The sequence below is a fragment of the Amblyomma mixtum genome, chromosome 8, assembly GCF_055824585.1.
Source record: "Amblyomma mixtum isolate Tamu chromosome 8, ASM5582458v1, whole genome shotgun sequence".
NCBI lineage: Eukaryota > Metazoa > Arthropoda > Arachnida > Ixodida > Ixodidae > Amblyomma > Amblyomma mixtum.
The window spans coordinates 128,253,606-128,281,166 of record NC_143019.1 but is presented as its reverse complement, the minus strand read 5'-3'; the positions used below and the strand labels follow the sequence as shown (position 1 = coordinate 128,281,166).

Below are 27,561 nucleotides of genomic sequence, written 5' to 3'. Positions count from 1 at the left end.
TCTCTTCATTCGGAATAACATTGGTATCACTGTGCAGTCTTTGCTCTCCTGTGAAAGCGGCCGACTTCTTGTCGTTGATTTTGTGCATTGCGGCCAGAATTTCAGGGTTATTTGTGCGTATGCGCCGAATGTAGAGACCGACCGGAAACTGTTTTTTGAGCGCTTCCAGATTTATTTAAACTGTGACAGGGTGCTGGTATTAGCGGGTGATTTCAATTGTGTTTGTCATGCCTCAGATCGTGCAAATGGTGCTTCGGTGCGAAACAAAAGCGTGGACGTCTTGAAAGAAGTGGTCTACGACCACTATTTAGAGGATATTGGGAATGTATTCTTATATGGTACCCGTCCGCAGTATACTCATTTTCAAGGAAATAGCCATGCACGGCTAGACAGACTGTATGTGTCAGCAGAGCTGGTACCGCTATGTACCATGTACGAAGTAAAACCTGTGCCTTTAGTGACCATTCCCTAGTAATAGCGACTTTTGGAAATAAACAAAAGAAAACTCGTTTCAACTGGCACTTGTGGAAATTTAATTCTAAATTATTGGAAGACGAGGGATTTAATAATGGAGTAACGCAAGAGCTAAAGAAGCTACTTGCAGCGCAACGGATAAACTACGCTACCGATTGGGAAGAGTTTAAGCAGCTTGTCAAAATAAGAGCGATTGAAAAATCTAGCACCTTGAGGTACGCAGAGAAACAAACCGAAACACAGCTTCGCGATCACCTTGAATTCCTGACCAGTATAGAAAGCGCTGAACCAGGAACATGTTTTAATGAAATAAGGGATGTAAAAATACAGCTTGAAAGAATAGACGCTGATAAGTACAGAGCTGCAGTTATCCGTGCACGGTCCGAGAAGCTGTGGGCAGCGGAAACGCCAACAAAGCGTGCTATGTCTGATGAGAAACGATACGCATGTCGGAAGGAAATACGACAAATAAGTACCGGCGCAGATATTTCGACAGACAGCAGTGTTATCAAGCGCGTAATCTGTGACCACTTCAAAGATGTATTGGGTCATTCGCGAAAAGCTGAAGAAAAGTTTTACAGTGAATTTCTACCGTTCATGCCGAAACTTGACGAAGAAGTGAAAACGCGTCTTGAGCAACCAATTTCCGTGAACGAAATAGAGCACGCGATAGACACATTACCAATTGGTAAAGCTCCTGGTCCAGACGGCCTGGGGGCTGCTTTCTACAAAAAATTTAGAGCTATGATAGCTCCTGTCCTGCTGAAAGTATTTGCCGAGTGTTACGAAGCAAAACGTGTTCCCATGTCCTTCACAACTTCACACATTGTGCTCATACCAAAAACTGATGATCAGGAAAAACGCCTGTCGGTGAGCTCTTATCGTCCGATAAGCCTCACCAACGTTGACTACAAAATATTCATGAAGGTGCTGGCAAAAAGATTGCAGGGAGTCATAACCATGCTGGTAGGGGAACATCAGACATGTGGCATAAAGGGGCGAAGCATCGCCACTAACATACACGTAGCGCGATCCGTGCTGGAATCCTGCGACTTTTTTGACGACCAAGTGGCGATGATGCAGCTGGATCTGGCAAAAGCCTTTGATCGTGTTTCCCATGAAGTACTCTTGGCCATATTAGATTACTCGAATGTGGGCGAGATAATAACAGAGGGCGTGAAAATGGCCTAGGCAAATTGTACAACTCGAATTGTTGTCAACGGTGACCTCACAGAGAGCCTGCAAGTGCGGTCTTCTGTGAGGCAGGGTTCTCCATTGTCACCGTTGCGATTCGCGGCCTACCTTGAGCCACTTTGCCTGGCTATCCAGAATAACGACCGCATAATGGGCTTCAGGCTGCAGTCAGCGCAAGTGAAAATCTTGGCATATGCCGATGACATTGCAGTTTTCTGTTCAAATAGAGAGAGTGTTTGTGAAGCCACAGATGTAGTTCACAAATTCTGTAGATCCACTGAGGCTCAGATCAACTGGGAAAAAAGCTACGGGTACTGGCATGGCAGTTGAGAAGTCACGCCCGACTACTATTCTCGAATGCGCTGGTCCACCATTCCGACAGTATATCTAGGAGTACCACTTGATTGTTACCGAGAGCCTGATCGGTACTGGAATGAGCAAGCAGCGAAAATCAAGGAAAAAACCTATGCTTGGCAAGGACGACAATTGTCCATGTTCTCACATGCCACTGTTTGTAATATTTTCCTTGCCGCAAAGATATGGTATGTGATGAGTGTGCTGAGCGCAGCGCGGGTCAACATTCAAGAAATCCATCGTGTTTTTGCCGTTTTTATTTGGTCTTCGACTTGGGAGAGGACCAGTCGAACAAATTTGTTTTTGTCCGTGAAAAAAGGTGGGCTTGGACTTGCACACTTATTTTTGAGACAAGTGGTCTCGCGTTTTATGTACCTCCGAGATCAAAACGATATGTTCCTACGCACCGTAGTGCAAACTCGGCTAGGTCGATTTCTTCCAGAGTTTCTTGTGTGTTCGTGCCAAAGCATGGGTGGGGCCGTGAGAGGGTATCTGCGAGAGGTCGTACTCGCGTATAGGATGTTGCATGTGCGATTTTCTATGGAATATTTGTGTGGCGTAGGGAGAAAAAAATTTTATAAGGATTTAGTGAACATAATGCTACCTGTACCGATGTACCGTTTCCCACAACGTGGAGGCCCAGGAGCATATGTTCTTAAGAGAGTAAAGAAGATGCCAGTATCGCCATCAGTCAAATCCTTTTTCTTTAAACTTCACACTAACACATTATCAGTCAAAACATGGATGCAAGATAAAGGCATCTTCATTCCCTGGTCAACTAACTGTTTTCTATGCAAAAGAGCTGAAACCATAGAACACGTTTTTTTGGACTGTTGGGACCCCATCTTCTTCTGGGATGTTCTTCAAAGGACTTTAAAAAAAGACTTACCCTTAGATTCCTATGGCATAAGATTTTTACCGTGCCACGACGCAGATGGCATTCCATTGGATGCGATTATGCTCCTGGGCCTGCACAGCTTGTGGAAAACAAGAATGCAGTTCAACCATGCTGATGTAGAAGTTCGTTCTGTACGGGAACACTTCATTCAAAGTGTTGTACGTTTCAGAGAAGTGTATCGAGGACTACCTGAACCGCCAGAATGGGTTGATGTGCTTGACGGTTTGACGCAACTGAAAAAATTTTAACATGTCGTGTCAGCCAAAGCCTGGATGACACGTTTTAGCAATTGTATATTGTTGTGAACGTCGAAGTCGGCAATAAAGAAAAAAAAAAGGCTATAGCTCAGTGGTAGAGCGCTGGTCTTGTAAACCAGCGGTCGTGAGTTCGAACCTCACTGGCGGCTTCCCTTTTGTTTTGGCCGAGACGAAGATGCCAACTTTGTGTCACAGAATTAATCGCCCCTGAACAGTGGCCGCTATAGCTCAGTGGTAGAGCGCTGGTCTTGTAAACCAGCGGTCGTGAGTTCGAACCTCACTGGCGGCTTCCCTTTTGGTTTGGCCGAGACGAAGATGCCAACTTTGTGTCACAGAATTAATCGCCCCTGAACAGTGGCCGCTATAGCTCAGTGGGGGATTCCACTTCCGGGCGCCGAAGCGAACGGACGTGTGATGACGGGCTCCGTTGGAGCGGCTACAGCGGCCATGTCTGGCCGCGGAAACAGGTTTATGTCAACTGATAGTGAGTACCAGGTTGTTCTGCCCAGTTTGCCTACAGGTCCGTTCGTTGTAAATACAGTTTTTTTGCACGCGGACGTAAGTGCTCGCCCGTACCGGGTAGAAGATTTCCGCGACGCCCTCGCTCAACAGTCGGTGCTCACCCAGGTTATCGCCTTGGGGGCGTACCGCATGAGCCATGTTTGGGCTGTCACGGTCAAGGACGCTGAAACGGCGAAGAAGCTAGCCAGCATTGGTGAATTGCAAGTGAAGAAGCAGCGCTGCCTCGCCATCGACCCGGCCAACAGGGACGTCCGCATGAAGGTGCACTGGCTTCTCCACAGTGTACCGGATGAGGACGTACGCGTCGCCTTCGCCCCGTTCGGCAAAGTCACTGAAGTCGCCCGAGAGCGTTGGCGGGTCCAAGGAGTGACCGACAAGGGCTCTACCACCAGGCTCGTGACACTGAAGCTGAATGCTGGAGTGCAAATCGACGATGTGCCCCATCAGCTAAGTGTTGCAGGTGAGCTGGCCCTCGTGGTTTTGCCGGGCAGGGCTCCGCTCTGCTTTCGCTGTCGCGGCACGGGTCATATTCGCCGCGAGTGCCGCATCCCAAGGTGTGGTGCCTGCCGGCGCTTCGGACACGAAGACAGCCAGTGCGAGCGGACATATGCCAGCGTCACCGGACTGGGCAGCAAGGAGGATACGTCCGACTTGCTAATGGATGAGGCGGACGTCGAGGAGTTATCGTCGGCGGGAGGCAGACAAGCAGCGCATTTGCCAACGGCAACTCAGCCTCAACTGCAAACTACGCAGAAACCTGTCGTTGTGGCAAACGCCGCGGAACAGCAACAACCGCCTGGCCAGGACGTCGTGGCTACGCCGAAAGGCGAGGAAAAAAAGCAGCCTGAACCGCACGTGAGCGACGACCACTCCGCGGCAGAGAACATGGACACGTCCCGTGAATCAGCGAGTCCCGCAGCCGGGAAGCGGACGCATGAAGACACCACCAGCATGCTGCAGCAGCGGGACGAAAGCGGCGGGGACGAGCCGCCGCAGAAAACGCCAGGTAGGCGGGCGTCGTTCAAGCCGCGACCGAACATTCCGGTCGACTCTCGGCAGGCGGGTAAACCGCCTCCGTAGCTTTGTGTTGCCTTCGTCATAATGGGAACGGGGGGATTTCTAAGCTCTATGGCTGTGTCGATGTGCCGTTTTCTTTTCGTGTCGAGGCGAGGTGCTGTTGGCACCAAGGTTCTTCCTGCATGCCTCAGTGTATATTTGGTTGGCAGACTTGCGGTGTGTATATGGGCACACAGACCTGGAGAGCGAGAATTCTTTCCGGGGATGAGCACCATTCCATTGTGTTACCATGGCTCTTAATCTCGGGGAAATGCTACGCGTAGCAACGTTAAATGTCCGGGGGCTAGGTGAAAGAAGGCGACAGTGTCAGCTAAGCCGCCTTCTTCTTGATAGAGAATTACACTTAGTTGCCGTACAAGAGACGAAAATCGAAAGCCAAGAACTGACCGACCGAATGGTGTCCAATTTCCGTACGCATTTCGACGTATGCGTTTGTCATGCGAATGGTGGATCAGGTGGTTGCGCCCTTTTCATCCGTAATAACTTGGGGATCTGTGTACAGTCAGTGTTGTCATGCCAAAGTGGTCGCCTTTTGGTTGTTGATTTTTCTGTTTATGATTTATCTTTCCGTGTCATTTGTGTCTATGCACCCAAAGTTGAGACCGAGCGTCGATCTTTCTTTGAACGTGTTGAAGCCTACCTTAACTGTCACAAAGTGTTGATATTGTTGGGCGACTTTAATTGCGTATGTACAATGGATGATCGCGCTAAACGCACACGAGTTCGGGACAAGAGCGCAGAAGTATTAAGTGCCCTGGTGCATGATTATGATTTAGAAGACATTGGTAGCGTATTGACGAATGGTACACGTCCTCAGTACACCCATTTTCAGCGTGACAGCCACGCGAGATTAGACAGATTATACGCATCACCCGAACTGGTTTCTTCATGTGCATCATATGAAGTGCAACCAGTTCAGTTCAGTGACCACTGCTTGGTAACTGCAACGTTTGGAAGGAGGCAAAACAAAAGTCACTTCAACTGGAACCTCTAGTTTAACGTGAAGCTTTTGGAAGATGATGCATTTGTTAGCGCAGTAACTGAAGAATTAGAGAAGTTGCTCACACTGGAGCCAAACCAGTTCGGAGTTGAATGGGAAGAGTTTAAACAAAGAGTTAAAATAGTAGCCATCGAAAGAAGCAGCATTATTAAGTTCAACCAGAAACAAAACGAAACAAAACTTCGCCAGGAACTAGAATTCTTGATAAGCATGGAAAACATTCAGCCCGGTAAATGTACTGAACAAATAAGGCGGGTGAAAACACAGCTCGAAACTATAGACACAGAAAGATACAAAGCGGCAATTGTACGAGCAAGATCCGAGAAGCTGTGGGCGGGAGAAACGCCAACAAAGCGCGCACTATCCGACGAAAAAAGATACGCATGTCGGAAAGAAATCCGGCAGCTTGCCAACGGAAACGAGATCACGACTGACCAAAAGGTTATCAAGACAGTGATGGCCGAGCATTTTCGGAACTTGATAGGTCACCCACGTGATACGAAAGACAGCTTCCAGAAAGAATTTCTTTCCTTTATGCCACAGCTGGACGAAGAAGTACAGACGCAACTGGAAGAACCGATAACCGTCAGTGAAATAGAACGCGCAATAGATGACCTGTCCCTTGGTAAAGCACCCGGGCCTGACGGCCTAGGAGCTGCCTTTTATAAAGCTTTCAACTGTTCTGTTGCTCAGATTTTGCACAATGTCATCACTGAGGCATACGACAAAAAGCGAGTTCCTTTATCATTCACAACGTCACACGTCGTGCTGATACCAAAGAGTGACGATGAAGCAAAACGTCTCTTGCCAGGGTCTTATCGCCCGATAACCCTTGTCAATGTGGACTACAAAATATTTATGAAGGTTTTAGCGACACGACTTCAGCGCGTTATAACAAAGTTGGTATGGCTGCATCAGACTTGCGGCATCAAAGGCCGAAGCATTGCAACAAACGTGCATGTCGCGCGAACGGTCCTCGAGTGTTGCGACGCTTTTGGCGAGCGCGTTGCGATGATGCAGCTTGATCTGGCCAAAGCCTTCGACCGTGTCTCGCACGGGGCTCTGCTCTGCATTTTAGAGCATTCTAACGTAGGCTGCGTTATCACTGAAGGCGTCAGAATGGCGTACACTGACTGCTCAACGCGAATCATCGTAAACGGGGAACTGACAGACAGCCTGAGCGTTCGCTCGTCGGTGAGGCAGGGATGCCCTCTTTCGCCCTTGCTGTTCGCGGCTTACCTTGAGCCGCTATGTTTGGCAATTGCAAACAATGAACGCATAACAGGATATAGAGTACGTGAGGCAGAAATAAAAATCTTGGCCTACGCGGATGATATCGCCGTATTATGCGCAAACAAAGAAAGCATTAAAGAAGCCACAGCTGTTGTTGAACAATTTTGCGAATACACCGGAGCCGAGATAAATTGGGAGAAAAGTTATGGATTTTGGCATGGAGAATGGGACGCCACGCCGGAGCAGTTTTGTCGCCTTCATTGGTCAACAGTTCCTAAGCCATACCTCGGTGCGCCCCTCGAGTGTTATCGTGATCCTGAACAATACTGGACCGATCAAACAACGAAGGCAAAAGAAAAGGCTGATGCATGGCAGGGAAGACAGCTGTCAATGTTTTCCCGGGCGACTGTCTCCAATGTCTTCCTAATTTCAAAATATGGTATGTGATGAACGTGTTGTGTGCATCGCGAACGAGCATACAAAAAATCCATCGTGTCCTCGCTATTTTCATTTGGTCCTCGACCTGGGAGAGATCTAGCCGAACTAATTTGTTTATCTCAGTCAAGTGTGGTGGGCTAGGTCTGGTTCACTTGTTTTTGCGGCAAGTCGTGTCACGATTTCTTTTCTTAAGGGATCAAAATGACCCCTTTCTCCGCACCGTGATGCAGGTGAGGCTACATAGACTTCTCCCAGGATTCATTGTGACGTCATGTGAGAACACATGTGGCGCTGTGACTGGTTATCTGCGCGAAGTAGTGCTCGCGTTCAGGTTGTTAAACGTGCGGTTTTCACAAGGCTACTTGTGCAGTGTTAGTAGGAAGAAACTGTATAAGGACCTTGTTCACACCATGCTACCTGTACCGTTATACCGTTTACCACACCGTGGACGCCCTGGACAAAACGTACTCAAAAGAGTAAAGAAAATGCCAATATTACCTTCAGTTAAAACCTTTTTCTTTAAGCTACATACCAACACACTTCCAGTTAAGACCTGGCTTCAGGAAAAAGGCATGTTCATACCGCGGTCAACAAACTGCTTTTTATGCAAAAAGCCCGAAACCATAGAGCACGTATTCCTAGACTGCTGGAACCCGATTTTCCATTGGGATGTACTCCAGCGCACATTAAAGAAACAGTTGCCTCTTGACCCATATTGAATACGATTCCTGCCGGTAGACGCTTCGGACGATATACCGTACGATCTTATCATGGTCCTGGGCCTCCACGCGCTGTGGAAAACGAGAATGCAGTTTGAACATGCCGAACCTGTCGCGCGTTCTGTCAGAGACCACTTTATCGAAAGTATCGTATGTCTCAGAGAAGTTTGTCGAGCGCTCCCTGATCCACCAGAATGGATTGCTTGTCTGGATGCATTGGTGTCTCTGAAAAAATTTTTGTGTCATGTTAGCCCAAGTGTGGCTGATATGTTTAACGCCTTGTAGCCTTTCATTTTGACTATAATCCTGGCAATAAAAAAAAAAAAAGCTCAGTGGTAGAGCGCCGGTCTTGTAAACCAGCGGTCGTGAGTTCGAACCTCACTGGCGGCTTCCCTTTTGTTTTGGCCTAGACGAAGATGCCAACTTTGTGTCACAGAATTAATCGCCCCTGAAAAGTGGCCGCTATAGCTCAGTGGTAGAGCGCTGGTCTTGTAAACCAGCGGTCGTGAGTTCGAACCTCACTGGCGGCTTCCCTTTTGTTTTGGCCTAGACGAAGATGCCAACTTTGTGTCACAGAATTAATTGGCCGTGAACAGTGGCCGCTATAGCTCAGTGGTAGAGCGCTGGTCTTGTAAACCAGCGGTCGTGAGTTCGAACCTCACTGGCAGCTGCCCTTTTGTTTTGGCCTAGACGAAGTTGCCAACTTTGTGTCACAGAATTAATAGGCCGTGAACAGTGGCCGCTATAGCTCAGTGGTAGAGCGCTCGTTTTGTAAACCAGCGGTCGTGAGTTCGAACCTCACTGGCGGCTTCCCTTTTGTTTTGGCCTAGACGAAGATGCCAACTTTGTGTCACAGAATTAATTGGCCGTGAACAGTGGCCGCTATAGCTCAGTGGTAGAGCGCTGGTCTTGTAAACCAGCGGTCGTGAGTTCGAACCTCACTGGCGGCTCCCCTTTTGTTTTGGCCTAGACGAAGTTGCCAACTTTGTGTCACAGAATTAATTGGCCGTGAACAGTGGCCGCTATAGCTCAGTGGAGTCTGCTTCCGGCCACGCCAGTGAACGGATGCAGGGCTCCGTTGGAGCGGCTTCAGCGGCCGTGTCTGGCCGCGGTAACAGGTCTGCTGAACAAGAAAGTATGTATCAGGTTGTTTTACCAGGGCTGCCTACAGGGCGTTACGTTTTGAATACAGTTTTTTTGCACGCGGATATCTCGGCCCGCCCGTATCGGGTGGAAGATTTCCGGGACGCGTTGGCTCAGCATTCTTTGCTCCCGGACGTTATCGCCCTGGGGGCGTATCGCATGAGCCATGTCTGGGCGGTCACATTCAAAGAAGCCGAAACAGTGAAGAAGATTTCCAGCATCGGTGAACTTCGTGTGAAAGAACGGCGCTGCCTGGTGATTGACCCTGCGAACCAGGATGTGCGTTTGAAGCTGCAGTGGCTTCTCTACAACGTGCCTGACGAGGACGTGCGTGTCGCCTTCGCGCCATACGGAAAAGTCTCTGAAGTGGCCCGAGGGCGCTGGCGAGTACAAGGCGTGTCGGAGAAGGGCTCAACCACCAGACTCATCACACTGAAGTTAAAAGCTGGCGTGAAGCTTGACGACTTGCTGCATCAGCTCAACGTCGGCGGGGAGCTAGCGCTGGTTGTCGTCCCGGGCAGGCCTCCGTTGTGCCTCCGCTGTCGAGGTACAGGCCATATCCGCAAAGAGTGTCGGGTCCCTCGTTGCGGTGCCTGCCGACGGTTCGGGCATGAAGACGGCCAGTGTGCTCGCAGTTACGCGAGCATTGTCGGTCCCGGGAACAGTGAAGACTCATCTGAGTTGCTGATGGACGAGGCGGATGCAGAGGAGGCAGCCAGGGCAACAGGCCAAGTTTTAGCTCAAAAGGCACCTTCGCTGACGCCTCTATCGAAAAAGAGTTCGAAGACGAGCAGTGCTGTAAAGCCTAGTGAAGATGTGGGCCTTGAACCGAAGCAAGGAACTGTTGACAAGGCGGAAGACGTGACGAAAGCCGCGGTCGAATCTCCGGAGAATGTGGAGGCTATCAGCACCGATGCCATGGACTTCAGCCAGGAAGCTGCCGGTCTTCCAGCCGGGAAACGCTCCCATGATGAGAGCGTCGGAGAGAAGCCGCAGCCTTGTGTGGGTGGTGATGAGCCGCCGCTTAGAACATCGGGGATTCGACGCTCCACGTTGAAGCCCCCGCCGAACATCTCGGCTGAACGCCGGCAGGCGGGGAAACCGCCTCCGTAGCTGCTCAATGAGGTTTCGTGTTTTGTTTTTGTTTTTTCCTTTGTTGTGGTGGGAAGTACCCAGCAGACAGTGTGCCTTGGTCCGGAAAGGTTGGGGAGGGACATTCGTGTGGGTTCCCGACGTCAGCACTCGGATTCCTGGATCAACGACCATGTACACTGCACACTGTGAGTTAGAAAATGTTGCAAAATTTTGTACAGTGGGCGCTGTACCTCAATGGCATTTTATTCCAAGTGCATGGCGATGAAAATAGATACAGCTCTGCGCGTAGCAACTTTGAACGTCAGAGGCCTTTGTGCAAGGAGGCGCCAATGTCAGCTGAATCGTCTACTTGCTGGCAACGCGCTTGATATAGTAGCTGTACAGGCGACGAAAATAGAAAGTGAGGAAGCTACTGATCGTATGGTGTCCCACTTTCGTCCAGTCTTCAATGTTTGTGTTTGTCATTCTGTTGGCACCTCGGGCGGATGCGTTATTTTTATGCGCAACAATCTAGGCATTATTGTAGAGTCAGTTTTCTCTTGTACCAGTGGGCGTCTTCTTGTCGTTGATTTTACTTTTTCTAATGTGTGTTGGCGAGTTATCTGTGTGTATGCACCAAACGTTGAAGCCGAACGCCAAGAGTTTTTCAATCGCCTTGAATATTATTTTGTTTGTGACAGAACCCTGCTGGTGTTGGGTGATTTCAACTGTGTTTGTGCAGCGGCGGACCGTATGAAGCGCCTGCCAGTGCGCGAAAAAAGTGCTCAATTATTGAATAGTATTGTACCTGACCATTGTTTAGAAGACATCGGCGAAATGTTTACTTACGGTAATAGCCCTCAATATACACATTTCCAGCGTGACAGCCATGCTAGATTGGATAGGCAGTATGTGTCTGCGGCACTCGTGCATCTCTGCATGGACTCTGATGTTCAGCCTGTTGCATTCAGCGACCACTGCCTCGTAATCGCAACCTTTGGTGAAAAAAAGAAACATACTTCTTTTAACTGGCACTTGTGGAAATTTAATGCTAAGCTGTTGGAAGACAGAGATTTCATAAATGAAACTACAAATGAACTGCACAGCTTGCTAGAGACGCAGACTGACAGCTTGGCTGTTCAGTGGGAAGAATTCAAAGAATGGGTGAAACGCAAAGCAATAGAAAAGAGTTGTCTTAATAAGCATAAAGAGAAAGAAAAAGAAACTGAATTGAATGAGCAGTTAAAATTCCTGACCTGCATGGAAAGTTCTGAGCCCGGCCTTTTTTTGAAAGAATTGAGATCCCCGCAGGGAGGCGTCTGCAGCATGCAGACGTTGGTGAGTGGCGACACCACGGGGTTAACCCGAGCATCCGCAGGGACATCCCCACAGGGGGATGATGGTGAACAATGCGTCACCACGGACCCGAGCATCCGCGCTTAGCCGTGCGTGGCATCGCCGTGTCCGGGGAAAAGGGGATCCTGGTGGTTGAGTCGATGCCGAGCGTTTGGACCCTTAAGGCCCCTCGGCGGAGGCAACACACCACTTTGGCCCCAGCTTCCTGTAGACGGCACCTCCGGCCTGACCCGACCGGGGGAAATCGGCAGTCGCCTTTTCCTGTTCTCCTCTCCATCTTTCACTTTCCTATCTCCTTTCTTACAACTCTCCTGTATCCTCCTCCCTTCTTGGTTTTTTCCTCTTTTTCCTGGCGGCGAGGGTTAACCGTGTGTGACCAACTACCCTGTGTTGAGTCATATTAGGTTATAGTTAAGGTGTACAGCTGGCGTGGGCAGGACTTTCTTTCAAGTTCCTGTCGCGTCCCCTTGTTGGACTCCATGGTGGGTGGCTGGCACCATGACCGAAAAACATCAATTTTTTATGGCTCCCCCCCTTTCCAAACCCGATCGCTCTCTTAAAAGAGTGCGGAACGAAGCATCAGACTTTTTCATGAAAAAGAAGCCCACTTTCACTAAGTTTCATGTTATACACAGTAACTGTGAACAAAAGCAAGCCCGAATCATATCCCCATTTCTTGTTACCAAATGCTTAACAGATACCTTAGGGCCTGGCTACAAGGTATCCAAAATGTCAAGCGGCGACCTACTCCTCGAACTACGCGAGAGCATCCAGTGCTCGAAACTTGCAAACATCGATTCCATAGGGGACATCTCTGTCTCCGTGACTCCCCACCGATCCCTCAACTCAGTCAAAGGCGTTATCTCCGAAGCTGACTTTATCCACCTTGCAGAAACCGAAATGCTTCAAGGACTCTCCGACCAGAATGTAATTGACGTCCATAGGATCAAAATCCGCAAGGATAACAAGGAAATAGACACTAAACACATGGTCCTTACATTTAACACCAGCAGCTTACCCGAAACAATCGAAGTAGGGTACCTGAAAGTCAACGTAAGACACTACATACCCAACCCCCGTCGCTGTTTCAATTGCCAGAAGTTTGGCCATGGCTCGCAGAGCTGCCGCGGCCGCAAAACCTGCGCGAAATGCGCATCAAAGGACCACCAGTCTGAGGAATGTGACGCAGCACTACGCTGCGCAAATTGCGAAGGAGACCATGCTGCGTACTCCAGGGCGTGTCCGTCCTGGAAAAAAGAGAAAGAAATCATTACCATAAAGACAAAAGAAAACATTTCATTTAAAGAAGCCAGAAGGCGTTTTGCAGTTACAAATACATTCTCCTTCTCAGCAAAAGCAAACTTCGCTGATGTGGTGCGCAGGGGCGTAGCACCACACAGCACTCCGGCACCTGCCGAGGCCAGTGTCACTGTGCCTGTAGCAGGGCCACCCACGCCCCAGGCAGGGACAGCGAAAGCTGCTCTGCCAACTCCAAGCCAGGGAGTGCCGGCCCATGGGTCGACATCCCGCAGGACCTCCCCCCGTCGGGGGAGACCTGACACTCACACACGCGCGGCTTCCCCGCGGTCGTCCAGCACCTGTCGCGAGGTGATGGACGTATCCCACAGTCCGCCTGCTTTAGAGCGGCGGAACAGCTCTCTTGAGCGGAAAAAAGGCAGGGCCACTATAACGGCCCCAGAAAATAAGTAAACTCCCAATCGTTCCTATCCCAAACATAAATATGGCTTTTCTAGTTCAGTGGAACTGTAGAGGAATGTTGAGGAACTACAATGACATAAAAGATATCCTAGGGTCAATCTCGCCCGTAGTCTTATGTCTTCAAGAAACAAATCTAGGTCCACAACATACAAATATCCTGAAACATTATAAAACTTTTAGACACGATCGTGAGCACGCAAATAGACTATCTGGAGGCGTTGCGATTGTCGTGCAAAGCGGCGTCCCTGCTCGAGAAATCACACTCAAAACAAAACTTGAAGCCGTTGCGGTCAGTGTCGTCAGCCATAAAACAATTTCTATCTGTTCTGTATATATTCCTCCACATTTTACATTAACAGTCCACGATTTACAAGAACTGATCAATGAACTTCCAGAACCGTATCTAGTTGTTGGGGACTTCAACGCTCACTCCCCTTTTTGGGGAAGCGAGCGCTGTGACTCTAAGGGTCAAATAATCGAAGATTTTATCATCACAAACAATGTATGTCTTTTAAATACAGGAAAAGCCACCTACTGCTCCCCTACCTCGGGGAAAATGTCCTTTTTAGACTTGTCATTTAGCTCACCTTCTGTTTTTAATGATTTTAAATGGGATATCATTGACAACCCATATGGCAGTGACCACCTCCCTATACTAATCACTTTAGCATCCCCACCGGAAATAATCCCCACAAGGCCACGGCGCTGGAAGCTTCACCTCGCCGACTGGTCACTTTTTAAAGAAAAGGCAAATTTAGAAAATATACTTTTAGATAATCTCTCCATCGACCAGATAAATGAAAAGTTCACTAATTGTATCATAACTGCCGCACTCACAGCTATTCCACAGTCATCAGGAGTGGTGCAACAAAATCATAAAATATGGTGGACAAAAGACTGCAAGGAAGCAAAAAAATTACAAAACAGAGCTTGGGGTAAATTTCGCAGGTATCCGACTCATGAGAATCTCATAAATTTTAAAAAAGCAAGAGCTAAAGCTCGGTACGTCCGTCGTAGTGCCGAGAAAAAATCATGGCAAACTTACGTCTCTTCTATAAACAGTCACACCACTTCTAAAAAAATGTGGGAACATGTGCGAAAATTAAATGGAAACTTTTCACCGTTCACAATTCCTTTATTGACAACACCTGGCACACAAACAAGCATAGGGGAACAGGCAGACATATTGGGGGAACATTTCGCAGCAGTTTCAAGTTCATCACACTATGCGCAGTCTTTTTTAAAATACAAAAACACAGCCGAAAAACAAAGACTTCCAACTAGTGGAGGGGCAAACCAAAAATATAACAGTGTGATTACCCTCCAAGAAATTAACACAGTACTGTCTGCTGGTAAAAAAACCGCTCCAGGACCCGACCAAATCCACTACGAAATGCTGGCCCATCTCTCTCAACCTGCCGTAGAAGCACTTTTAAAGTTCTTTAACAAAGTTTGGATATGGGGAAAAATACCTGAGGCCTGGAAAAAAGCTATTATTGTGCCGCTTCTTAAACCTAGTAAACCCCCAACCTCTCCTAGCAGTTATAGACCCATAGCCCTGACTAGTTGCCTCGCCAAATCCTTCGAAAGTGTCCTAAATATACGACAAACCTTTGTTCTTCAATCCTGTGAACTCCTTGATATCCACCAGTGTGGTTTTAAAAAGGGATGCTCAACTACAGATCACCTAGTCCGTCTGGAAAATACAGTCAGACAAGCTTTTATACACAAACAACACTGTCTTGCAGTCTTTTTTGATTTAGAAAAAGCATATGATACTACCTGGAGGTTCGGGATCCTCCAGGACTTAGCTGAGCTTGGCATCCGTGGCAGAATACTGAACTCCATTAAAGACTTTTTGACTAACCGTTCATTTAATGTCCGTCTAGGCTCAACCCTTTCGAGGGATTTTATTCAGGAAAATGGAATGCCTCAAGGATGTATTTTAAGCACAACTCTTTTTATTGTAAAAATGAATTCTCTTAACAAAATAATACCAAGGTCTGTCATGTATTCACTTTATGTAGATGACCTCCAGATAGCTTACACATCCTCTAACATATCAACATGTGAAAGACAAATACAGCTAACAATCAATAAACTGACAACATGGGCAGACAGAAATGGTTTCCGATTTTCCCCACAGAAAACAGTGGCCATTCTGTTTTCACTCAAACGAGGCTTGCAGGCAGACCCCACCCTACACCTTAATGAAATAGATTTACCAGTAGAAAATGAACATAAATTTCTAGGCATAACATTTGACAGAAAACTCACTTTCCTGCCTCATATTAACACGTTAAAAAAGAAAACTTCCCGATCACTGAACATACTCAAAGTCCTTTCACATAAACACTGGGGTTCTGACAGGGCAGGCCTTCTAAAAATTTATCGCTCTGTGGTACGATCCTCATTAGACTATGGCAGTATAGTATATGGTTCAGCAAGGCCATCGTACCTGAAACGACTGGACCCAGTGCACAATTTAGGTTTACGTCTTGCAACTGGCGCTTACAGGACATCACCCATAAATAGTCTTTACGTTGAAACAAATGAACCCTCTCTTACAGATAGAAGAAGCATACTCACATGCTCATACGTTCTAAAAATCCGTTCCCTACCAAAACATATCTGTTACCCTATTGTTACAAATTGCCCATCGAGAACACTGTTTAATAACAAACCACTAGCTATCAGACCACTCCTGCTGCGTTTTGAAGAGATGTGCCAAAACCTCGGCCTACAAGATGCATTACCCGACATTGCTCGAAGACAAGACCCACTGCCTCCATGGTACAATTTTCCTAAAATCTGTGATTTCACCCTTACTCAATTTCATAAAAAACAAACTCCACGACAACATATACTACAAGAATTTCTTGCACTCGAGCAAAAATACAGTAAGTTCACAGATTTTTATACAGATGGCTCAAAAACAGATGTTTACGTAGGAAGTGCAGTGGTGCAAGGTAATTCGGAGAAAACAGTAAGACTTCCAAATTGCGCATCCATCTTCACTGCAGAATGTTACGCAGTCTGGCTGGCCATAGACAAAATATTAAAGGAGCACCTCACAAACAGTATAATCTACACAGATTCCTTAAGTGTGCTTAAAGCTCTCCACGCTAGAAACGCTACCACTCCTATTCTTGGTGACATTATACACAGCATAGTAACAGCCGCAGCTAAAAGACAAAATATAAAACTCTGCTGGGTCCCGAGTCATATCGGAATAAAAGGGAACGAGAAAGCAGACTTGTGCGCTGCTCAAGCTCGTAGGATGGAAACGAAAAAAGTAAACATACCTTTTAACGATTGCATAAAATTAGTACAACGGAAATTAAGGAAGAAATGGCAGTCGGCTTGGAACAGTGAAGTCAATAATAAGCTACACTTAGTAAAGCCGGTTTTAGGGGAATGGAGGTCGTGTGACCACCAGGAACGCTTCAAGGAAGGGATTCTCTGCCGTCTCCGAATAGGCCACACTCACCTTACACATAACTTCCTGCTAACAAAACAAAACAAACCTGTTTGCGAAGAATGCGGAGATGAACTTACCGTTAACCACATTTTATTCTCTTGTGCGAAACTGGAAAAACTAAGAAAAAAATACTTCACCGAATTTTATAACGAATGCATTCCTTTTCACCCAGCACTGCTTTTAGATGATAATGCCATTGTTAACATACCTTCTCTTTTTAGCTTTTTAAAAGAAGCAGACGTGCTTGAAAAACTGTAAATTTCGATCCGCTAGTTCACCTTATTAGGTGATACACCTCAGCTACTTTCTCATTCATGAGAAGAAGGCTGAGGTTTTTATTTGTCTGGTTGGGAGCCTCGGGATCCTTGCCCAGGCAAGGATAGGCGCTGAGACTACCTGACCTTCTAAATGCTTTTAACATTAGCCATGTCTGAATTTCGTTTCTTCCCTTATTACTAGGTAATACAGTATTATTAGGCCATCTACACCAGCGATGATTTTTAACATTTTTGAAAATTCTACAGAAAACTCATTATATACCCTGAGCTTGGCGCATGATGGCCTTAGCTGCCTATGTGCCATAAAACCCAACACAACACAACAACACAACACAAAAGAATTGAGAGGAGTAAAAGCCAGCTTGAACAAATAGACACAGACAGGTACAAAGCAGCCGTCATTCGCTCTAGGTCTGTGAAATTGTGGACTGGTGACACGCCGACTAAACGGGCTTTGTCCGACGAAAAGCGTTACATTCGCCAGAAAGAAATCGCGCAGATAAGACACGGGGCTGAAGTTTCTAGCGACACGAAAGTTATCCAGAAGGTTATAATGGACCACTTTAACGGCCTTCTCGGAAATAAGCGGGAGATGGATGAAGCATTTCTGGTTCATTTTTTGCCCCTATTGCCAAGGCTTGAGGATGAAGTTAAGGTGCGCCTTGAGATGCCAATTAGTGTCGGAGAAATTGAATTCGCGATAGATGAATTGCAAAACGGAAAAGCACCTGGCCCAGATGGACTAAGCGCCAATTTCTACAAAGAATTCAAATGCATGATAGCTCCGTTTCTGCTCAATGTGCTCTCTGAGGCGTACGAGCGCAAAAAAAGTTCCACTATCTTTTACTACGTCACACATTGTCCTGATTCCCAAAACAGATGACCCGAAGAAGCGCTTGTTGGTGGGCTCTTATCGGCCGATAAGCCTCACCAACGTAGATTACAAGATATATATGAAAGTTCTAGCAAAGAGATTACAGGGCGTAATCAAAACATTGGTTGGACCACACCAGACTTGTGGCATCAAAGGATGGAGCATCGCAACAAACATACACGTTGCACGTAGCATACTGGAATGCAGTGACGCCCTTGGGGTGCGCCTTGCAATGATTCAGTTGGATCTTGCGAAGGCCTTCGATCGGGTTTCACATGACGTTCTTTTTTGCATTCTTGACCATTTGAACGTAGGGCGCGTTGTAGCGGAAGGCGTGAGAATGGCTTATGCGAACTGCATCACGCGAGTAATCGTAAATAGGGAGTTGAGAGACCGAATAGAAGTTAATTCTTCAGTGAGGCAGGGATGCCCTCTTTCGCCCCTACTGGTCGCGACTTACATAGAGCCACTCTGCTTGGCCATAATTAACAGTAACCGTATTTCCGGCTTTCAACTGCAGTCATCCCATATGAAAGTCCTCGCCTATGCAGATGATATTGCCATTTTTTGCTCAAACAAGGACAGTGTTACTGAAGTTACCAGCCTAGTCGAAAAGTACTGTCAACAAACTGGCTGCCTGATAAACTGGGACAAGAGCTGTGGGTTTTGGCACGGTAATTGGGATGATGCACCGGAACACTTCTGTCGGTTGCAGTGGTCAAAACTGCCAACGCGGTATCTGGGCGTGCCTCTCGAATGTTATCGGGATCCCAATGACTGCTGGAACGATGAAGCATCAAGGGCGAAGGAGAAGGCCGACTCGTGGCAAGGGAGGCAGCTATCGATGTTTTCGCGCGCCTCTGTCTGTAACATTTTCCTTGTGTCAAAGATATGGTAAAGATATGGTACCTAATGAATGTATTGAGTGCACCCCGATCCCATATTCAAAGAATTCACCGTGTCTTTGCTGTTTTTGTCTGGGCGTCGACATGGGGGTGAACCAGTCGCACCAATTTGTTTATTCCTGTCAAAGGTGGTGGCCTTGGTCTTGTTCATTTGTTTTTACGCCAGGTTGTATCACGATTTATGTTCCTCCGTGACCAGTCGGACAGTTTTTTGCGGACTGTTATTCAGCTACGATTGCAGAGGTTGCTTCCTGAAATTGTGGTGTCTTCGAGTGAGAATATGCGTGGTTCCGTCGTGGGGTACATGAGAGAGGTTGTACTCTCGTTCAGGCTTCTCCAAGTGCGGTTTTCTCTTGACTACTTGAGTAAAGCTTCAAAAAAAAAGCTGTATAAGGAATTAGTGGATGTAATGATGGCAATTCCTCTTTACCGAAGCCTGCACCGTGGGAGTCCAGGGCAGGATATTCTAAAAAGAGTTAAAAGCATGCGAGTTAACCGATCTATGAAAACGTTTTTCTACCAGTTACATTCAAATACGCTCCCTGTTAAAACGTGGCTGAACAAAAAGGGGATTTTCGTCCCCTGGACAACTAACTGTATCCTATGCAAGAAGCCCGAGACAATAGAACACGTATTCCTGGAGTGTTGGGACCCCATCTTTCACTGGGACGTCCTCCAAAGAACTATCAAGAAAGATCTACCCCTGGACCCATACGGTATTAGATTTTTGCCCATTCAAAATGAAACAGGAGTGCCCTATGACTTACTGATGCTGGTCAGCCTCCACAGCCTGTGGAAAACCAGAATGCAGGTGCGGCATGCAGATGTAAACGTGCGGTCTGTGCGAGAAAACTTCATTGCAAGTGTTGTGTGCCTGAGAGAAGTATACCGAGCGCGAGCTGAACAGCCTGAGTGGCTCTCTGTATTAGACGACTGGGCTGTATTGAAAAGATTTTAATCACCCTTGTATCAGCCGCATTGGGCTGAGGTGTACATTTTTTTTGTAATTTTGGTTCTGTGTCAAAATCGGCAATAAAGAAAAAAAAAGCCGCTATAGCTCAGTGGTAGAGCGCTGGTCTTGTAAACCAGCGGTCGTGAGTTCGAACCTCACTGGCGGCTTCCCTTTTCTTTTGGCCCAGACGAAGTTGCCAACTTTGTGTCACAGAATTAATCGGCCGTGAACAGTGGCCGCTATAGCTCAGTGGTTGAGCGCTGGTCTTGTAAACCAGCGGTCGTGAGTTCGAACCTCACTGGCGGCTTCCCTTTTCTTTTGGCCCAGACGAAGTTGCCAACTTTGTGTCACAGAATTAATCGGCCGTGAACAGTGGCCGCTATAGCTCAGTGGTAGAGGGCTGGTCTTGTAAACCAGCGGTCGTGAGTTCGAACCTCACTGGCGGCTTCCCTTTTCTTTTGGCCCAGACGAAGTTGCCAACTTTGTGTCACAGAATTAATCGGCCGTGAACAGTGGCCGCTATAGCTCAGTGGTAGAGGGCTGGTCTTGTAAACCAGCGGTCGTGAGTTCGAACCTCACTGGCGGCTTCCCTTTTCTTTTGGCCCAGACGAAGTTGCCAACTTTGTGTCACAGAATCAATCGGCCGTGAACAGTGGCCGCTATAGCTCAGTGGTAGAGGGCTGGTCTTGTAAACCAGCGGTCGTGAGTTCGAACCTCACTGGCGGCTCCCCTTTTCTTTTGGCCCAGACGAAGTTGCCAACTTTGTGTCACAGAATTAATCGGCCGTGAACAGTGGCCGCTATAGCTCAGTGGTAGAGGGCTGGTCTTGTAAACCAGCGGTCGTGAGTTCGAACCTCACTGGCGGCTTCCCTTTTCTTTTGGCCCAGACGAAGTTGCCAACTTTGTGTCACAGAATTAATCGGCCGTGAACAGTGGCCGCTATAGCTCAGTGGTAGAGCGCTGGTCTTGTAAACCAGCGGTCGTGAGTTCGAACCTCACTGGCGGCTCCCCTTTTCTTTTGGCCCAGACGAAGTTGCCAACTTTGTGTCACAGAATTAATCGGCCGTGAACAGTGGCCGCTATAGCTCAGTGGTAGAGGGCTGGTCTTGTAAACCAGCGGTCGTGAGTTCGAACCTCACTGGCGGCTTCCCTTTTCTTTTGGCCCAGACGAAGTTGCCAACTTTGTGTCACAGAATTAATCGGCCGTGAACAGTGGCCGCTATAGCTCAGTGGTAGAGCGCTGGTCTTGTAAACCAGCGGTCGTGAGTTCGAACCTCACTGGCGGCTTCCCTTTTCTTTTGGCCCAGACGAAGTTGCCAACTTTGTGTCACAGAATTAATCGGCCGTGAACAGTGGCCGCTGTAGCTCAGGGAGAAAGACGAAGACGGCGTTCCGAACGGTCGCGTTTTTGATGCTCTCCGCAGAAATGGATAAATCGGCCCTTGGCCGAGGTACTGTTGCGGCTTCTGCTGCCAGTAATACTTACCGTACTGTTCTTCCCCGTCTGCCTGCTGGTAAGCTGGTTTTTAACTCCGTATTTCTGCATGCGGACCTTGCTGGCCGTCCCTATCGTGCCCAGGACTTCAGAGATGCCTTACGGGGCGTCGTTGACCTCTGTGACATCAGCTCTATCGGACAGTTTCAGATGTCTCAAGTATGGATGATAACATGCAAGACAGCGTTAGCGAAAGCTAAGCTCGTGAGCACTCAGGAGTTACAAGTGAAAAACCGCCGTTGTCTAGTGATTGACCCGGAACCGAAGACAGTAAAGCTCAAGATACTTTGGCTCCCTGAACATCTTGAAGATTTTTACATTCGGGACGCCCTTCGTGCTTGCGGAACGATTACGTCTATCACAGTGGAGCACTGGAGGGTTCCAGAAATCGAGGGCATGCGCACCTTGAATCGAGACGTTGCCTTGACTCTTGCTGATGGCGTCACTGTCAATGACGTGCCTCACATTTTGACAATTTGCGGTGTACAATGTGTGGTTTTAGTGCCAGGAAGGCCACCACTGTGTCTCCGTTGCCACAAGGTTGGCCATATACGCCGTCATTGCCGCACTCCTCGGTGTGATGATTGTCAGCGTTTCGGCCATGCTACAGAGGAGTGCGTAGTGTCGTATGCTGATAAGATACGAGGTGGCACCCGTGCCATGGACGACGCATTGCAGGAGCACTTGATGGACGCAACAGAAGTTTTGGATGCTGCTGGTGGCACGCCAGCCGTTGCGCCCATTGACTCAGCGACTACTGACCCGCTGTCTGGCCCCGTTCCTGCTGTGCAGCATGAGCCTACCCAGCCTTCACGGATGGAGCAGCTGTCTGCAGATGATGAGCGTTGATGCCTGGCGGAGCAGGCTCCAGCTATATGTAGTGTCAGTGATGGCACTCTTGGAGCACGTGCCTGTGCTGTGCGTGGGCCAGAGGAAGACAAGGACGACGGTGTGGCTCCGGCGTCGAGTGTCTGCACTGCGACATCTTCTGAGGCTCCTGCCGGATGTGCCACACAGGTAACAGAGTGCCAACCTGGCACTTCACTCCCCGACGGCAACTGTGATGCCGAAGAGCAAATTTCAAGTGCGGCCTCGAAGCGCGGTGTGTCTCCGAGTTCTGCCTCCTCTGAGGAGGACAGTGTCCCCGCCAAGCACAAGTCCCGCCATCGAAAGTCAAAGAATAAGAAACCTCCTCGGCGCTCCAGATCAAGGCGAAAGGGCGTCAACTCTAGGCAGGTCTCACCTTCCGGAGTGATGCCCCCAGACACCGTGGATGCCTGATTGAAGCTCCAGTTAGCCACCGTGGCGTCTAACCAGCAGTTGACTGTCTCAACACTCAACATATGTGGACTCCGTTCAAGGCAGAAACAGGTACAGTTACGCCGATTGCTTTGGGGCAATCGGCTAGACATTGTCGCTATTCAAGAACCTAAGATAGAAAGTGAAGTGGATACAGAGATAGCCCTGCGACCTTTCCTAACAGATTACAACGTCTGTGTGTCGCACTCAGTGGGTCTTTCGGCAGGTTGCTTTCTTTTCTTAAAGAAGAGTCTACCTATTTCTGACTTTAAATACCAGGTTGACATAGAAGGGCGTCTGATATGTTGTGACTTTCGACTGCATGGCGAGTCGTGGAGGGTTATCAATGTGTATGCTTCAAATAATCCGGTGCAACGAACAGATTTTTTTTCATGCCATGGCAACTCTCCTAGGATGTGATCGTTATGTCGTTTTCATGGGTGACTTCAACTGTGTGTGCGACCCACGCGATCGCACAGGCCCTAACCAAAACGCCGATAAGAGCTCTGGTATATTATTGTCTATTACCGAAAACGCAGGTTTAATTGATGCCGGATTGCCATCCGCCTTCACATACATCAGAGGAGCCTCACATTCACGCCTTGATCGCATTTACGTTTCCGTAGATCTCCTTAAACGGCACATTTCATGTGATGTCAAGCCTGTTTCTTTCTCAGATCATGCTACGGCCATTGCGCGGATTGGAGAATGCGCCCGTCCCAAATTTAAGCCGCAGTGGGAACTGTGGAAGCTTAATTCCGAGCTTCTAAATTATGAGCATTTTCAGCAGCGAGTGATGACAACTTTGGAATCTTCCTTGGTCATGGATGTCCCATTATTTGCAGCTTGGGAGATGTTTAAGCTAGAAGTTCGTAGCATAGCTATTGAGATCGGCTCCGTGAAGTCTTATCTTAAGCATGGTGAGGAGAAACGGTTACTTCAGAGTCTTTATAACCTGCATGCGCTTGAATGTGAGGCTCCTGGCTTGTACACAGAGGAAATTGGTGCTGTTAAGTGCAACCTTCAGAAGTTTGATGCAGAACGCTATCGTGCGGCCCGTGTACGATCCCGCAGCAAGCGTGCTCTGCACTCTGAGGAGCCTACTAGACAGGCCTTGCTAGATGAGCGTCGTCACGTGCCTGCCAAGCGAATTTGAGCTCTACTGTGGTGGTGCCCTGGTCACAAGTACAGATGTCATAGTTACCGAGTTTGGAAACCACTATAGCTCTCTGTTTGCTGCCACGTCTAGCACTGCTGATGATCATCATATAGCGCGATTGGTGTCCATGATTAACCCACTCAATGAGGATGAGTGCAAGGCAATAAGTGGCTCTTTAAGTTTGGGTGAATTGCAAGATGCAATTGATCAATTGTCGCTTTCGAAAACTCCGGGGCCTGACGGCCTCTCAGGAGAATTTTACAAGGCATTTAAATCCGTTCTAGCCCCTGTCCTGCTCCAAATTTTTGAGACAAGTATTGATGTTGAATTTCTGCCTCAGTCATTTACGAAAAGTCATATTGTCTTTATACCAAAAACCGAGAATAAGGAAAAACTTCGATTTGTAGAATGCTACAGACCAATCACGCTTTCTAATGTAGATTATAAGATTTTTGCTAAATTACTGTCAAATCGGCTGCAGCTTGCAATGTCTACTTTGATTGGGCCTCATCAAACATGTGGCTTGCGGGGACGATCACACTTTGTGTGATCTTTGTGCCACAACTTTGTGTCACAGAATTATTCGGCCCTGAACAGTGGCCGCTATAGCTCAGTGGTATTCTGCTTCCGGCAGCCGAGCTGAACGGATCGCAGGGTCATGGGCTCCAGCGGAGCGGCGATAGCGGCCTTTGACGGCCGCGGAAACAGGATCGATGACTGCGATGATAAGGATTACCAGATTATTTTGCCGGCACTGCCAACAGGACGTGTTGTTTTCAACACCGTTTTTCTTCATGGCGACGTGCGAGCGAGGCCGTTCCGGGTGGAGGACTTCCGTGACGCCCTGGCCGAGACCGGTACGGTCCCCGACGTGGTCGCGTTGGGGGCGTACCAAATCAACCACGTGTGGACGGTTACCCTGCCGAACACGGAGGCAGCAAAGAAGTTGCTCGCCTTCAACGAGCTGCAAGTTAAGAGACGCCGCTGCCTCATTATCGACCCGGAAGACCAGCAGGTGAAGCTGTGGCTACACTGGATGCTTCACGGCGTGGCCGACGACGACATCCGGAAGGCATTCGCGGCGTTTGGCAAAGTTACCGACGTTACGCGCGAGCGGTGGCGGACACAAGGCGTCAATGACAAGAGCTCAACGACAAGAACTGTCCTACTGAAATTGAAGCCCGGCTTGAAAGTGAAAGACCTGCCACACCAGGTACGCATCGCCGGAGAGTTGGCTCTTGTTGTGGCGCCTGGGCGTCCAATGCAGTGCTTGCGCTGCCATGGTACGGGCCACGTGCGGCGTGAATGCAAGGTTCCCCGCTGTACGAAATGTCGGCGGTACGGCCACGCGGATAACGAGTGTGTTCGCTCTTACGCGGTGGCCGCGGGCGGTGCGTCGAAAGACGACTCTGCGGAACTTCTCATGGATGTAGTCGAGGCCGAAGAATCTGTGAAAGGCATAGAGGAACCTGAAAAGCAAGCAGGCTCGACGGGCTCTTCGGGACCCTCCAGCAGCGATGCCGGACGCAAACCTGAAGGGGCGGAACCTTCTAGAAAGGAGGCGGAGGCGTCAAGTGATGAAGTAAGCGTGCCGGCGCTCCCAGAAACCGAGCCAGCGACTCTGACCGAGGAGAACCTTGACCAGAGCGGCGCCCGCACGACCAGCGTCCCTGCACCAGCGAAGCGGCCACACGCCCAGACCGGAACCGAAGAAGACAAGGCGGATGCCCCCAGCGTCGAGGAGCCGCCGGCAAAAACGACGCAAGGACGGCGGTCGTCCATCCGGCCACGACCAAATGTGTCGACGGAGAGAAGAGCCCTCCACAAATCGCGCCCGCAGCCAGGCCTGGCACCAGAACCGGATGGCTCCGGTGTCAATGATGTCGTCTAGCCAAGCGGTAGACGCGAAGGGTAAGCACCATGTTCCCGGCCTCTTTCTTCTGCATGAAAATGGCTCATGCGTTCCCCATAAAAGTCGGTACACTTAATGTCAGGGGACTGGCAAGAAAGAAGAAGCAGAGCCAGGTGTACCGCCTTTTAACTGAGCATGCCATTGACGTCCTGGCAGTGCAGGAAACGAAAATTGACGGGGAAGAAGAGACCGGGAGCATGGTGCGACGTTTCACGTCTAGGTTTTTTGCAGTAGCGGCCCACGCTGTAGGCACGTCTGTGGGTTGTCTCATTTTTGTAAAGAATGTACCGGGACTTGACGTTCAGGCATATACGGCTTGTCCATCGGGTCGATTTGTTTTGGTTGACTTCCTGTACAACAAAACATATTGGCGCATCATTTGTGTGTACGCCCCAAATGCAGTGGATGAGAGAACAGCCTTTGTTCAAAACGTACAAAGGTACTTCAGTTGTGAGAAATCCCTGATCGTCATGGGCGACTTCAATTGCGTCCTTGGAGGCTGTGACAAAACCAGTGCAGGGGCGTTTAGGGACAGAAGCACTGAGGTACTCTCAGAAATTATAGACACGTGCAACCTAGATGATGTGGCCGAATGTTTAGAAGGCACGCGTTGTGTGAGGTTCACACATTTTCAGCGGTCAAGCCATGCGCGGCTAGATCGCATTTATGTGTCGCTGGACGTTATTACAAAATGCAGCAGCTACAGTGTAGTACCGGTATCATTTTCTGATCATTGTTTAGTGCTGTGTGGGATAGAGACAAAGAAACGAAGAAATCATTTTTCTTGGGAGATGTGGAAATTAAATAATAAGCTCATTACAGACGACATCTTTAGCAGGAAAGTAAACGAAGAAATCAGCAAATTAAAGCCGAGCACCTTTAAAGTCCTTTTTTCTTCGCACTGCTAAAGACTGGAATGGCCTTCCCCACGACATTGATGCCATCACCTGCCAATCAAGTTTTGTGAACAATTTAAATATGCATTTCATAAATATCATGTAAGCAATCATATTCAACCTATATTTGTACTCCCACCCCTTATGTAATACCCCCAAAGTGGGGTCTTTAAGGAAATAAAGTGAAGTGAAGTGAAGAGCGGGGAACTGAAAGTATGGCAGCAGTGGGAACTTTGCAAACAACAAATAAAGATAGCAGCAATTGAAAGGTCAAGCTGTATACGACAAGAGGAGAGGCGTGAGGAGGAAAATTTAAGATCCTTACTGGCTAAACTTCTCGAAAAAGAAAGCGAACAGCCAGGCAAATGGATGGACGACATAGGAAAAATAAAACACAAAATCGAACTCTTCGAGGAAGAACGCTATCGTGGCGCCCTTGTGCGGGCTAGGGCGCAAGATATAGCTGTTGAGGAGACACCTTTAAAACGAGCTCTAGGAATCGAAAAAAAACGCATGCTCCGCGAAACCACATTGAAAAGATTGAATGGGGCGGGGCGTTATCTGTACACAGCGGGCATATCCAGCGGGCATTTCTTGAGTATTAACAGGCGCTGTTTGCAAGGCAAGAAGTGGATGTGAGCGCATTCAAGGAAACGTTTCTTGGTGCTTTACCGCGATTAGATGACGAACAGAAAGAAAGGCTGGAGCTGTCGATAACTGCGTCAGAGGTCGAACAAGCTATAGAAAATTTGAACCTGGGAAGATCTCCTGGACCTGATGGGTTAAGCGCAGCTTTTTACAAAGCATATAAACACGAAATAGTGCCAGTACTGACAGCAGTGTATAATGAAG

The 27,561-nt window shown here is 48.3% G+C and overlaps 14 non-coding genes across 14 annotated transcripts; all 14 read left to right on the top strand.

Moving 5' to 3' along the window:
• The first annotated feature begins 3,394 nt into the window (after window positions 1–3,394).
• On the top strand, window positions 3,395–3,466 carry TRNAT-UGU (transfer RNA threonine (anticodon UGU)). Its single transcript has one exon. It is a non-coding gene; the product is annotated as a tRNA-Thr (tRNA).
• Window positions 3,467–8,624: 5,158 nt separating this feature from the next.
• Window positions 8,625–8,696, top strand: TRNAT-UGU (transfer RNA threonine (anticodon UGU)). Its single transcript has one exon. It is a non-coding gene; the product is annotated as a tRNA-Thr (tRNA).
• A 68-nt stretch (window positions 8,697–8,764) lies between these two features.
• TRNAT-UGU (transfer RNA threonine (anticodon UGU)) lies at window positions 8,765–8,836 on the top strand. The gene has a single exon. It is a non-coding gene; the product is annotated as a tRNA-Thr (tRNA).
• A 68-nt stretch (window positions 8,837–8,904) lies between these two features.
• On the top strand, window positions 8,905–8,976 carry TRNAT-UGU (transfer RNA threonine (anticodon UGU)). The gene has a single exon. It is a non-coding gene; the product is annotated as a tRNA-Thr (tRNA).
• A 68-nt stretch (window positions 8,977–9,044) lies between these two features.
• TRNAT-UGU (transfer RNA threonine (anticodon UGU)) lies at window positions 9,045–9,116 on the top strand. The gene has a single exon. It is a non-coding gene; the product is annotated as a tRNA-Thr (tRNA).
• A 10,927-nt stretch (window positions 9,117–20,043) lies between these two features.
• On the top strand, window positions 20,044–20,115 carry TRNAT-UGU (transfer RNA threonine (anticodon UGU)). The gene has a single exon. It is a non-coding gene; the product is annotated as a tRNA-Thr (tRNA).
• Window positions 20,116–20,183: 68 nt separating this feature from the next.
• On the top strand, window positions 20,184–20,255 carry TRNAT-UGU (transfer RNA threonine (anticodon UGU)). Its single transcript has one exon. It is a non-coding gene; the product is annotated as a tRNA-Thr (tRNA).
• A 68-nt stretch (window positions 20,256–20,323) lies between these two features.
• TRNAT-UGU (transfer RNA threonine (anticodon UGU)) lies at window positions 20,324–20,395 on the top strand. Its single transcript has one exon. It is a non-coding gene; the product is annotated as a tRNA-Thr (tRNA).
• Window positions 20,396–20,463: 68 nt separating this feature from the next.
• On the top strand, window positions 20,464–20,535 carry TRNAT-UGU (transfer RNA threonine (anticodon UGU)). The gene has a single exon. It is a non-coding gene; the product is annotated as a tRNA-Thr (tRNA).
• A 68-nt stretch (window positions 20,536–20,603) lies between these two features.
• TRNAT-UGU (transfer RNA threonine (anticodon UGU)) lies at window positions 20,604–20,675 on the top strand. The gene has a single exon. It is a non-coding gene; the product is annotated as a tRNA-Thr (tRNA).
• Window positions 20,676–20,743: 68 nt separating this feature from the next.
• TRNAT-UGU (transfer RNA threonine (anticodon UGU)) lies at window positions 20,744–20,815 on the top strand. The gene has a single exon. It is a non-coding gene; the product is annotated as a tRNA-Thr (tRNA).
• A 68-nt stretch (window positions 20,816–20,883) lies between these two features.
• On the top strand, window positions 20,884–20,955 carry TRNAT-UGU (transfer RNA threonine (anticodon UGU)). Its single transcript has one exon. It is a non-coding gene; the product is annotated as a tRNA-Thr (tRNA).
• Window positions 20,956–21,023: 68 nt separating this feature from the next.
• TRNAT-UGU (transfer RNA threonine (anticodon UGU)) lies at window positions 21,024–21,095 on the top strand. Its single transcript has one exon. It is a non-coding gene; the product is annotated as a tRNA-Thr (tRNA).
• A 68-nt stretch (window positions 21,096–21,163) lies between these two features.
• On the top strand, window positions 21,164–21,235 carry TRNAT-UGU (transfer RNA threonine (anticodon UGU)). The gene has a single exon. It is a non-coding gene; the product is annotated as a tRNA-Thr (tRNA).
• The last annotated feature ends 6,326 nt before the right edge of the window (window positions 21,236–27,561 follow it).